Genomic DNA, 13705 nt, shown 5'->3' with positions numbered 1-13705 from the left:
CCCAGCACCACGTTGTTCCTACCTCAGAGAGGTTACGTGCTGAAGATCTAAGCTAGAGAAAACTCAAGCTATAGGCAAGAGGGAAGAGCAGGTGACAGACAAGGTTTCGTTTAGCCTGCAGTATCTGAGGGACAGGGACAGTCTTTTTGCTCTGTTTATGCCATCCACAGCACAATTGAGGCCCTAGGGCTTTTAGGCTTGACTGCAGTACGAATTATAAACACCAATAACACAATAAGGTCTCAGATATTTTAAGGTTGGTTGTCTGGAGCAAACTCTCATGCATTCATCATGTGGCAATGTTAACACATGCTCTCTATGCCTAAAATTAGGAGTTTTTTTTCAGTGAGTTCTGAAAGCTATTTGTTTTTCAACTGAAGTGTGCAATCTGCTCATCCACAATGGCATATTGATGATCCCTGTGTAATATTGATATTGTTTTGCAGGCTGCAGGCATGTTTATTGCTGGGGCATCATAAATGTGTTTCTTTTTTTCTTTTTTTCTCTTTTTTCTTTTTCTTTTGCTGCTTTATGCTGTATAAGGACAGAAACATTTCTTTGATTATGAAAGCCTGTTTTTGTTTTTTTTTTTCCAGATTTCTTGTTGACATGAATAGTCTTTGTCTTTTGTTTTCCCACATTGCTGGAGGATGGTAGCAAAAACATTAATGGATTTGGACCAGCAACATCACTTAGAGTCTGGGAAAGGAGAAAGAATGTCTCATCCTTCACTACTGAAGCCTTAAAACTAACTCACTAGCCCATCCATGGCACCAATGTTACTGCCAGCAGATGCAGAGTTTCCAGAGGCAAATGAGCCACTAAAGGGTACAAAGTCTTTCCCAATACGGTTTAACACTTGAGCAACACAGACCAAAAAAGAAATCAACTCATGCATATTACCATATCAGATTAGAACAAAGGACGTGAATTCTTCAATGAATAAGAAACCAGAAGAAAGATCATGACGGTCAGATAAGAGGTTGGAAATGTTGTGAGCCTTCAAATAAAGAGGTTAAGCATACAATTAAAACCACAAAGCAAAATAATAGTATCTGTTGTAAGCTGCATGGATAATCAATACTGAAATGTGATGCCTTTTAATCAGGGGGTCTTTTAAACAGCTTAAGGGGAGGCAAGGTTGGAGGGGATAAGTATTTAATTGCAAGAGCAAATTTGCTACTTGGGAAGTTGGAATCCATGTCTGTTAGCAAGCTCCCCCAAAAAAACATGGGTTGCAGTGAGGATGGTGTTAAGCAAGAGCGTTCATAGCACTTAGATTGCCAGCGAGATAAAAGGCCCTATTTATTAAAGATAGTTCTTCTGGATTAATCTCTTTTCTGTTCTCAAAGCACAATGAGGACATTGAAGTGCCCTACCAGATGATTCTCTCCAGACCTATGATACAGCAATTGTGAATGAAAGCTCCCTGACCACAACCTCTGGACAAAACCAACACCACCCTAGAGCTAGTAAGCTGGAAAGGCAGCTATTTCCCAGAACCTCAATGGTTCCCCCCAAAAAAAGCATCTGAGCAAACTGTTCTTTTACATTAAATTGTCCTCAGCCAACGTGAAATGGGTTATTGTCTTACTAGAATACGTGTTGTTTTTTTTTAAACTTAAGAGCTTTTGACAACTCGAAATTGCTTCCCACAGCCCCAGCGCATCCTCTGCAGCCCGCGGGATGCCTGGTGACCCATTAGGCTGCAGCTTTCCTTCACTCTCCGGCTTCTGCATGCTGCTGGATCCCAGTTCCAGTTGGCACGTGGTGGCTCTCTGTTGATGAATGAGCGCCATGGAGCAGATGGGATGGAAACAGAGCTGTTCTTGCCATTCAGTCAGCTCCTAACGAGCAGTGCTTTGGCACCAACGTGCTGAGACGTGCCCACTTCTTAAGAGCTGGTTTTTCATTTACGTGACCCCATGTGACAGCTCCCTCTCATGAGATTTCCTCGGACTTGATTTATGAAATCTGACTTCCAGCTGTACGCTACTTGGGGCACAGACCAGTGTGATGCTCCTTGTGAGGTTCCCAGCTTGCAGTACACAGCAGACACAACAACGGTTTTAAAAAGTCAGCCAGCGGCCCCAAAAAGATTTGTCAAAGCTAGGGGAGGGAGGGCCATCTTTTGCAGGCGAGGGGAAGCGAAGCAATGCAGGAGCTGTGCTGTAGGAAAATCTTCAGCTAAACTGTTTTCTTCCTTATACGATTGCCTATGCTGAGCCTATTCAAGGAAGTCTTTGGGAAAATACCTAAGAGGATTTTTCCTTTCAGATTAAGTGATTTTTAGATGATTTTACCCATAGCATATCAGCAGGGGGGTGAGTTCAGCTGCACTTTGCCTACACCAGAGAAAGAGAGGCTCACTCTTCTGAAAGTCATCCACTAAATTAATGAAGACAAGAATGTACATTAAGCTGAACCTATTTAGCTTATTAAAGGCTCCTCTCTCAGATCATTTCCTTCTGTGTGTGTCTCTACATCACAGGGTCTTCTGTTTGTAATTTCCAAAGTTTAAAAAAAAAGAAAAAAGAAAAAAAAAAAGAGAGATTGTATCTTTTTAAGGGGTTACCCTCAGCTTTCAGCAGTCAGAAACTGTATGTACAGTAGTCAGCCTAAAATCCCATAGGAAGATAAAAGACCTTGCCTTGTACAGTTAAGGCAATAATAACGACTGTCACTCTGCTCCTCAAACATACTATGAGGTGAGTGTCATGATTAACAAGGTGGTAAGAACCTAAATGAGACATCAACTTACGTTTTGTTGTGCTGGATGTATTACTGGAATCTTTGTGCTCCAAAACTTTGGCTAGGATCATTCTAACTCTCCCGAGGAAAATAAAATGTTTTGTCATTGCCAGTTCCTTTGACTCCCATTGTTTTCACTGGCTTTGGAACAGATCCTTATTTTTGCTTTATTTTTTCATTCTTTTTTTCATCCTTGTATCTAATGAATAGGCTGATGCACGAACTCAGCAAAGAAATACTGAAAGGAAACTGCACTGAAGGAAAACAAGGAAGCTACAAAAAATTGCAGGGAAGCCATTTTTCCAGGACAAAGTGGAAAAAAATCCTAAAAGACTACGAATTTTTTCCTCATGATTTGAATACTCCTTCACTATGTGAATCGTGAAATAGGTTTTATGAATCTGAAGATAGTCCAGAAATTAAGCCCCTTTCAAAAGTTTCTAATGATTTGATGAAGTACAACAGTCTTTTGCATTCCTTCAGCACCTGCTGTACATTGTTGAGCAGCATTACAAACGAGCTACACTAAACTCCCCAGCCCTACAAGTTATAATATGTGGAGAACAGCCTTCGTCGGCAGGAGTTGGACCACGTGTAGCATGGAGAGGGAGATAGAGTCATCCTGAGCAGTTGCCCAGGGAGCAAGGGACCCATCCTGACCCTTCTCCCAGCTCCATGCCTGCCTCAGCCACAGGGGGACTGGGGAGCCAGGATCTGGGGTCTTGTTGCAGAGCTTGGACCTGCAGCTGCAGAGGAAGAACCCTGCCTGCTCTGGGCGTCTTCCAGAGCACTTTGTGTTTAGGGACTTTGCTTTGATAACTTTTTACTTATTTTTCCTTTTTTATTTTTTTCCCCAGCTACACTTCTGTCAAATCCCAGTTTCCACATGAAGTTTTGCACCAAACTGAGTGAAAGCGCTAAGATAACCTATTTGTAATAAAATACTTTCCCTTCGCTTTAGTAAACTTAGCGCTTCCCTGTGAAAACAAACTCTTTAGTTATTCAGGTGTGACTAGTCACCGTATTAAATCACTATACTACCTCCTCAGCGTAATAATGCATTTATTTAAAATTTCATTTTAGAATCACTCTTCTTTTGCTGACATTTAATTTTGCACAGGAGTAACACTATCATAAAAGAGCCCAGGTGCAAAAATATTACGTTTTTAGTAATGATGTACTGTCCATTACTACTAAAAACTAGAAAAACTATCAATGTTGCACAAAATTGACTGGAATTACTAATCTTAAACATTTAAGAGGACTCATTTAAGAGTCATGTTGCAGTATAAATGCCCGTGTACCTCTCCTACACTTGGCCATTTGCTGATATACTTTTATAAGTGAGACTGTAAGCTTTGGCACAGGTAAATATTTTTTACCATTTCTGCCCCAAAAATTGCAAACAGAGAGTTTTTTCAGTAGAGGAGAGTTTGAGGAAGAGAAGGGGCAAGTATGAGTTGCATGTTTAGTGAATGCCATTTTGACAGGTTTGTATCTATGGTTTTCAGATGATGTTTTGGCCTCCCAGAAGAAGTTCAGGCTCCTCTAACGGGAGCCATTATAACTGCAGTAGCTTTCACTTCTGTCTTAATTTGGTATAGTAGTGGCTCTTTATAATGGAACTTGAAGGATCTTGACTGTAACCCTACAGCGAGACATACTGGAATTAATCTCTCCAACCTTTGATGGCGTAGTTTACCAACTAGGTAACTTGTAGCTAACCTGTAGCTAACCAGCTAGGCACCTTCTTTCCTCGTGGAGAAACATAATCTCCTGGGAATGGGACTGTGAGAAATCCCAATGAATATTCATGACCTTCTGATACAGGCATCTATACCAGGTGTACCAGTATGCATGGCTGCTTCTTCATAGACCAGAGCAGTCAACCTGAAGGTTTTACTTAGATAAAACATCCAGCCTGAACATTGCTAATGTTTGCTCAGAAGGATCCACCAGATGATTGACATGTTTGGATGTCCTACAAGGGCATATGCAAGTGGAAATAGAGTTTGATGGGAAATTTTTAATTAAGCTCTTTTTTTTGGAGAAATGTCTTTATATTGTTTTGCCGAAATTCAATTTTTTTTGCTAGCATAAGGGGACCGTGTTGGTTCTCACAGTGACTGGAAGAGATTTTTCAGTCCAGGATGAAATTTGTTATCAAAATGAAGAAAAGATCCCAACCCCAAAATAACCTTGTGATGACACTCTTGAGATAGGTGAGAGCTGGTCATAACAGGCAGACATTGAGCTCATGAGATAGCGTGTCCCGGTGATGGCCCTGCTCTTAATCTGGTTGTTTATGTAAAACTTCAGGGAGCCATGGCTTCATTCTAGCACAAACCAGACCATTTTTACAATAGAAGTTTTTATAGAGTAGAAAATATTAATTCCCCTTTCGTCACTCTTAAAGAGTATTCCAGGCAGCAGACAAAAGTCTTCACTAAATACCAGTTGACTTGGCTTTTTGGCAGTCTTGCAGTGGCCAATATTGTCTTTGCTATGCTAACAAGAGTCAGTTCACCCAGTTTTGACACCGTGAGATTTAGCTTACACTCTCCTACTTATTGTTTGGGCCGCTACAGTTGTCTCAGAGCCCTAGCAGGAGTGCTGCCAAGTGCAAAAACGAATGAAAGGACAGCCTCTCTTCTGAAGAGCTTGCGATGGCTGATGTTTGCTCTCGGAGCTGACCTGCCGTAACGCGGCAATGGCAGCACTATTCTGCGGTGCAACTGAAGATCCAATCTTCAGGCAGAGATGCTTGAGGTGAGGAGGAGGATCTGCTCTGTTTTTTTCCTTCTTTCATAATTTGTCCAGTAATTTGTGAAATTCTCCAGAGCTATTGCAACTTTTCAACTCCATAGTCCTTGAGTTTCTTTCTTTCACTTGTCTCCTTTCTGCCGGCCTTTTGGCACATCTGGATCTCTGAGCTTTCTCTTTATGTGATTATTGCCCTTATTTTTATTCGCTGTTTTCTCTCGGAAAGTTTCTGCACATTGTTATCTGCAACTCCAATCTCTGCCTGTTTGCTGTTCTTTTTCCTGAGCTGCAAGTGGTTTGCATGGTGGTTTCTCCCGTCATGTTTTTATCAGGCATCCCCCAGTAACAATCCTGCATTCGTCCTTTTTTGCCCAAGGTTCTGTTTACCTTCTCTATGTGCTCTGGTTCTCATGTTTTGGGGCTGTTAGATTTCTCATAATTGCAGGTTTGGGTATTTTTTAAGGGTTGGGTTTTTATCTAACTAAGATGTATGTTTCTCTTTTCTTCATGCATTGGACTGTTCATTTTAAAAACTTTCTTTTAATCAAATGAAAGGAATTAAAAATGAGGAGGGAAAGTCCAAGAATTTAAATTCCAGTCTTTTTTCTACCACAAGGAACCAAGAATTCTTTCTATTTAAGACGGTCACAGATTTTATCATTGTGACTGGTTTCCATTAACTTTGTAAGTAGAAAGACATTTAGTAAAGTTGAAAGCTGTCTCTTATGTGATGACAGACTTTGCCTGTTTTAATATTTTTACTGGTTAACTACCAAATCCCGAGTCTACCACTGTCTACAGCCAACATTTAGTGTTCACTACTCCTCTGGCAAGAAACGTGACTTAGAAATATATCTTCCATACTAAGCTTTTGAAAACTCATAGTATTTTGTGTTATAAAAACAACAGTTTCAATATGTGAGAGGAATCACTACTGCAAGGCCTCCTCAAGAGAAAGAAACAGCAGAAAAAAGGGTGCAAAGGGTCAGGCAGGGAGTGTGCTCTGTAGTCAGCTGCCTTGTCAAGAGAATCTCATTAGTACTCATGCATACAATTAAAGCAGAATGAACTGGTTATATAGATTTAGAAACTGAGAGCTTTTCTGTTACAAAAGTTCTTCTCTGATGTCCTTCTACACCACTTCTTCCCTCCATATCTGAGCTTCTGAAAGGCTCCAATATTACAGGCCGCAAAAAGTCACAGTGGGGCCCATGAATCAAACTCTACAAAATTCCCTTCGAAAAAAGTATCTTGGAAGGGGAACCTCATTCTCTTCTTCCAGAGAAACAGATGCCGTGTCCTGTGGGACAGGGAGGACCACATCCAGCCTCATTGCTATCTGGAGACGCATAGCCCTGAGTCACTGGCGGCAGGCTCCCAGCCTCCTTCTTCTCCGGCCTCACAACTGCAGGGCAGCTGTCCTCCCACACATCCTTCCCTTGCCTTGCACATCAAACTCTCTCTCAAGGCGTGCTGAAGGCAGCCTGAAGGCCAGCAACTCGCAGGTAGGAGCTAAGTTCATCCTCAGGTTACTGCCTGCCATATCGAGTGACCTCGAGCCTCCGGGCTGAAGTTGCCTGAGGTTGACTGGCAGGGATGGCGTTAGGGGTAGAGTGGAGCAAGACCTCTACGTGTGGCATCTCCTCCAAGCCAGGACTGAGAGGGCTTGGTCAAACCAAACGTCATCTAACCCCTCCTGCTCTGCAGAACTTCACTTTTGGCTTTTAATCCTGGGTGCTTGCTTCTATACAACTATATACAACTTCTATACAACTGTTGCTAATTTCATTCTTAGTTTATTATTGGAGAAAGCCTTCCCTATTTAATTATTAGAAACAGAGAATCCATAATATATTCAAAGCTGTGAAAACTTAATCCTGGTTAATTTTTTACTCTCTGAGAAAAGTCGTTATGACTGATCTATTCTTTCAATCAAGTACACCCATTTAGTTTATTTTTAACATTCCTTTCATTATGTTATGAGCTTCTTAAGGATAATGAAATAATTGCTTGTCTCTTTGATTGATCTTTGTTTTGAAAGGAAACTTTAATAGTGTTATTTCTACAGCAGGCTTACGGTATAATACAATTAAAGGAAAATATGACATTAAAACACATTAAAGCACATGTTCCAATAATTAGACATACAATCCTAGTCATCTAGAGGACTGTGCAGGGAGGAGTTACTGTTAAAATTTATGAGGGAAGAATTCATATTATTTTGCTTAATAAAGCAAATAAAAATATATTACTAATTACATTTATTAATAGCCGTAGCAATATACGAACAAGCTCCTTACCCAGACTGCTCTGGAAAGCCATCCACATGCTACAGAGAATCCTAAATTCTAGCATTTTATTTTACTAACACTAAAGCATGCCAAAAATATGGTATCTTGGGATCTAACTTCACCCCATGTGAAAGATTTTGAGGTTCTTCATCTGGGAAATGTACGTTCATCCTGGATCTTCCTTTGCTGAAGACCCCCTGCCACCTCTCCTGGTGCTGGCATTGCCCCCGAACAAGCATCACCTCCCTGGTTCCCTGGCAGCAGGACCAGTGCCTGCTCACAGCAGGGCATTTTCAACACTACCTGAGCATACAAGGAAATTGAAAGCAGACGGATTGTGCAAACTCCCAGGAAAATTCGGGATGGGTTCCTGCCCTTCCAGACCATTTGTTTCCAAGGTATCACGCTAAATGACACATAGGCACAGGGTGTAAGGAGCCACCTGTGATGGTTTGCTAGTTGCCAGTCTGCCTTTGGTAGCCAAATGGCATCTTCCAGTTACACCTCTCCTACCTTGATTAGCAGTGGCATGGATCCTCTTCTGGCATAGCTTTAGTGGACTTACTGTCACTTACATCTTTCTGACCAGATTTGCTTTAAGTCTGGTTCACCGGGAAGAAAAATAGGCACATATTTATTGACTATTAATACACATGTTCAGCCAGCATACATGGGTGGTTGTGTTAACTGAACTCATGTGTCAAGAAAATATTATCTATGAATGCAGGACACAATTCACACCCTGTACACAAGGAGATCTTGAAAACAACTGTATGGAGGAACAAATCTACTCTATATTTGTTCTTTTCCATGTTAGCATGTCCCATGTCTCTCATCAGCTTTCCAGAAGTGAATTAGCAAATGGAATAAAAAATTAGTTGTATATATTAAATAGAATTGATGCCAGGCTTTGTGACTCTGTTTGGGACACTTACTGTATGGATGAACGTATCAAAAACAATGCTGATTACCTAAGAGCTGCCAGGTTGCCTAGAGTTTAGAAACAATTTCTTGTTTAGAAGAATAACTAAACATCTTTAAAATCACTTATCCTTTAATAATGCTTAATGCCCATCTCTTGCTCTTAAAAGTGAATTGTATTTGCATTCTTGGTAAACTGGATGCTTCTGTACTGTAGGAGTAATCTCTGCTTAAAGCTTTTATTCAGCTAAGAAATGGAAAGAATCCTTAGAGCAAAGCATCACTAGCATATCAATGGAAAGTAGCATAGAGCAGTGCTTTGACAAGCTCCAGGCTCTCAGAAGTAAGAATTCTAGTTTACACAACTCTGTGATATCACACGGCGGAGGAAAGTTCAAAGACTTTGATATAATTGGGTATCTCTGAAGTGTGGATGTGCATCATGCAAATTAGAAGGGGGGGAAAAAAGATAGAAAGAAAACAACAGAGATCTTGAACCTGCCTGCACGTGTTGTCAGCTTGAAATGCAGCTGTGTTCCTGTGCTGATGACTAGACCATAAATGAGATAGTGTGGGCCAGCTATACTAGACTGTACCAGCAGGAGCCTCGTGGTCCTACGAAGAATTAAAACAGAATTGGTCAGAAAAGCCTTTCATCCTTAGACAACGACATCGCAAAGCCTTTTAGGACACTGACATAAGGGCAAGGAGGAAGCACTGGGATCAAGTATTTTCTAAGATGTACTTTCTTTCTTGTCTTCTGTAACCTGATTTCTAGGTGACAAGTCTGACATCCCAGATAATCAAAATATTCAGGGATTTTATTTTTTTTATTTTTTATTTATTTTTTTGTCCAGATGCAGTTGCGTTCAATTTAAATATTTGGGATTTGGCAGAGAAGGGCAGAAGAGCAGAAATTTTTCAGTTCTTTGAATCCTAGACCCAATAATCCTTTAATTCTTTACTTAAGACCAGTGAGATCACTTAGAGACTGTTAGTTTGGCTGGACTCGTGCTGGACAGACAGCCTGCCCTCTGACTCAGAGGAAGGGAGAAGCAGGTCCGGGCACCCCGGGGTGCTCTGTGTGGAAGGGAGGGCACTGACGTGGCTCTTCCCAAATGCTGAGTTTGTTTCCTATGGAGTCAAGCTGGGTCACCCTAGGTGCTACACGGCAGAATCGTTCATTTTTCATTCTGTGTGATCCCAGCATCTGTCTGCTGTGCATGGCCCAATCCTCAGACGAGGCACAAGGATGTTGTAATTCTTTGGATGTTGTAATTATTTTAATTATTATTATTTTTTTATAGGAGATGAGGATTCACTAATGATAAGACTTTTTTTAGCATCCACCCACGCGGGGCACTAACAGCAGGAAACCACACCAGCAGTTACGCAGCGTCTTACGGCGTGGTTTGGCAACTGAAGAGGGAAAGTGAAGAACGTAAGTGAACAGAGATCTAGGTAATGCTCTGTACTTTCCCAAACTGGAATCACGGGTTTAATATTTCTGTTCTTGAGAAGTTGTGCTGCTGGTGAAGCCGGCCAGCATTACATCTGCAGTGTGGATGGGATCTTCCACTCTTATCGGAGGGGCCTTCAGGCTGCAGGTACAGCTAACGGGGAGCTCGGGCCTGGACCTGTCTGGACTTCTGAGCTCACGCTGGACAAGGATACTGTCCTAGTTTTTCAGGATGCTTATCAGCATGCATTAGTAAACACAGATGATGGCAATTAAGCCTTTGGGAGAATCTTGGCACATTGGAACTGACCGCTTTTCTGATTGAAAACTGAGATAGGAGGAGAAACCTTTATTCCATGGCTGAACAAAACATCTTGAATCTGTTTGTGTGTGTATGAAAAAAAAATTAATTAAACCTCTACGGGATGGATTCCTCAAGGATGATAAACTCTCAGCTGCCTTAAGAGTCCCGTACAAAGAAATATGGGTTAACCTGGTGAGCTTTTTGACTCAAGATAAATTGGAGGGGCAGGGCTACGGGGCACATGTAACAGGATGCCATCACCAGGAAAGGCCATGACTTTTTTATGCACAGAGCTGGTACTGAGCCCCTCGGGTTTATTTTACCCACTTGGGTGTTTTTCACTTTGTGTTGCTAATAAAGCCAATAAATATCACCCCTCTCTTGCTTTTATTTGGTATCCCAGAGGCCACAGCCCAATCCCTGCCAGGATGAGTGAGGATCCTGGCTCAGGGGCAGGTAAGTCTCAGAGCTTCAGTTTAAGGAGCGTGAGTAGGAAAAACACAGAAATGAAAGACTGGTTTCTCTGGGAGCTGGGCATGGGAAGGTGAGCCCAATCTCACCTCCGAAACAGGTGATGGCCGAATGTATAAATGGTCTGGTTTAATCTGCCAGAACTGACAAGTCGCAGGTCAAACCAAGCCTCCTGCCCAGCTCAGTGCCCCATCCAGGTCCCTGGAGCATGGGAGCTGAGGAAGGACCCACAGCTCCGTGAGACAAGAAGCTGCTCAAACCCCAGGCTGCTTCGATGATTCGTACTTTCTCTCTCATCCCACCATTCCCTACACAGCAAGATGCTGATGATGGTTATCTCCCAGAGGCAGGATTCAAATCCCTTTCCCCAGAGAGACCTGAACCTGCATCTCCCACATCTTGGCTGAGTGCCTTAAATATTTGGTAAAGGATCTGGATATCCTCCTCAGTGTTGTAAACCTAGGCCAAAAATAGTTTCCAGCTGCGATTATATGACTAATTTGACCTGGGACTACTTTTCAGGGGCAAATATTTTATTAACAGAAGAAAAATAATTGCCCTCTCCTGTGAAGAAGATAGAAGGGAAGAGGCTGTGCTGCTACAGGAAATGAGCCATGGGATCTTGTAGACAAGGTTAGGACTCCATACTAATACACACAACCTTTTCCTAAGCTGCAGTTTGAAAAATTTGGAGTTCTCCTCTTGCATATAGCCATATCATCACTTACATGCTGGTTTCCAGGATATCTCAAAGTCACAAGCATGTTCTCAAAAAAAACCCAATGTGAGGTAATGACAAAATACATTTTTATAGGTGTAACCCCAGAGAGACAGTGTAGGTGGATGCCTCAAAACGCACAATGTCTTTCCAGAAAAACAAAACAAAACAACAACAATAACAAAAAAATGAAGACTCAAATTATTTGACTTCCTACTCCTGTGTATCACAACAACAACAATTTCTGTGGGGAAAGGAGGGTGGAACTTGAGCTGCCAGCTCGGAATATCTTATACCAGTTTCTCAGTGTGGTTCTGTTACATCAGTGCATTAATATATTCATAATATTAGTAAGAAGTTTGCAAAACACTTTGTTCTGTGTAACTTCACTGGGTACAAGTACTGGTTCTAGGTTTTAAAAAACATTTAAAATTAGGCTAATAGGATCATATTTAGACTTAAAAATAAATAATTCAATTTTCATATACGCTATGTTCAGCAGCTTCTCATAGCACATGCGGTTGCAGCTGCAGGGCCAACATTTTTGAAAATCAGGATGCTTACCCAGGGACTTGAACGCAGGCTTGAGATGAGGATTTGCAAAGGGAGCTAGGTGCCCAGTTTCTATTGAGACAAGATTTAGGAGTTTCATGAACATAACTTTTAGGTGTCCATTAGGAAAATCTCAGCTTTGCTGTAAATGCCTGTGGATTCCTTAGATTTCATTCATTTGGCAGCCAGGCACCTAGTCCTGTTGTATGATCCGAAAGAAATGTGCAGAGTTCTGTATAACTTATGTAGTCTTTCTTTGGAAAATAAATAAATCATTCAAATGGAAATACTCAAATAGCTGGGCACATGTCCAGATACAGTATGCCTAGCTTAGTGGCAAAGAAGTTACGGCACACATCCTGTATTGTCGAGGACACTGAATGTTTTGGCTGCCCTAATAGAAAAACAATAATTCAATCATGTATTATGAAGGAATTTCCTGGAGAAGTTTGGCCCCACTCAATCATCCTATTAGATTTTTTCTTAATGTGGAAGAACAGCACATTAAATTCATTACATACATTAGACCAGCTACATTTATTTCCAGATGGGTTTCCATAAAGTGGTTGAAATGCCTAAAAAAAGACATTTTGAAGATGCCTTTATGAGTAACTCATATAGCATAATAACGGCACTGCAGCCTTACACCACTGTATGCTCAATAATTCTTTCTCACAGTGCAAGGACGCATTTAACACAACTAGCTGTGAGTAAATCAATAATTGCAGACCCACAGGGCTGGGATCATTGTTTTATTTTGCTGGCAGCGGCCCACAGGGCTCAGATACTATGCAAAGGCGAGAGAGGTTGTGCGAGGAGATAGTTACGCTAATACACACTATTTCCCCCTCCCTCTCTCCTCTCTGCAATAACTGCCTTAATGTTACACGTGTTGATGTGTCCTCAGCAGTTCCAAATTAACTACACCTGTTGGCTCTGGCACATTAAATAAATACCCAATTAAACATCACAGCTAAGCCTCCTTTCCTTAAAGGCTCTTACAGAGCAGAATCCTGCCTGTTGGTAAAAACGGTCCTCTACTGCCCGACCTTCTCTCAGCAGCAAACCCACAACTGTCGGCATTTTCTCAGCCTTCACAGGGTATGTTTTAATATCTCAGGGTCTTTTAGATGCTCCCACCTCACAGTCACTGTCACCTCATGAACCCACTGTGTGTCCTGCTGCCTCTCTCTGGCTTGGAGATGCCCAGATGCGGCTGGATAGCCAAAGGACCGCTGGTACCTTTGTGCTGGGGGCCCAGGCCAGAAGAAGAAGAGCATTTTGTGTGCCTGCAGGTGTTCCTCTAACAAAGCAGCAGGTTATGGACATGCACCCACCCTTCCTTCCTCACCCCATGTGCTCAGGCCCGAGCCCACCCTGCAGCCCGCCCCATGCCACCCGTGCCCCTCCAGGGATGCTCGTGCCCACCAAGCACTGCAACACATGAGTCTCGTGGGGCAGCTGCTCCATAACAG

At 42.0% G+C, this 13705-nt stretch overlaps 1 long non-coding RNA gene across 12 annotated transcripts in view; it reads left to right on the top strand.

The window, feature by feature from the left end:
• The window catches only part of LOC308197570, a 49988-nt gene extending 37855 nt beyond the window's left edge, over positions 1-12133 (top strand). For 8 of the 12 annotated variants that reach the window (XR_013953097.1, XR_013953098.1, XR_013953099.1 and 5 more), the window contains one exon: positions 597-2861. This is a non-coding gene — a long non-coding RNA (uncharacterized lncRNA). Of the gene's footprint in view, positions 1-596 lie in introns of all 12 variants that reach the window. The other 4 variants (XR_013953093.1, XR_013953094.1, XR_013953095.1 and 1 more) reach the window with 4 other exon arrangements.
• Positions 12134-13705: the final 1572 nt, after the last annotated feature.

Source organism: Anser brachyrhynchus, assembly GCF_964034855.1.
Source record: "Anser brachyrhynchus genome assembly, chromosome: 6".
NCBI lineage: Eukaryota > Metazoa > Chordata > Aves > Anseriformes > Anatidae > Anser > Anser brachyrhynchus.
This window is presented reverse-complemented; position numbering and strand designations above follow the sequence as displayed.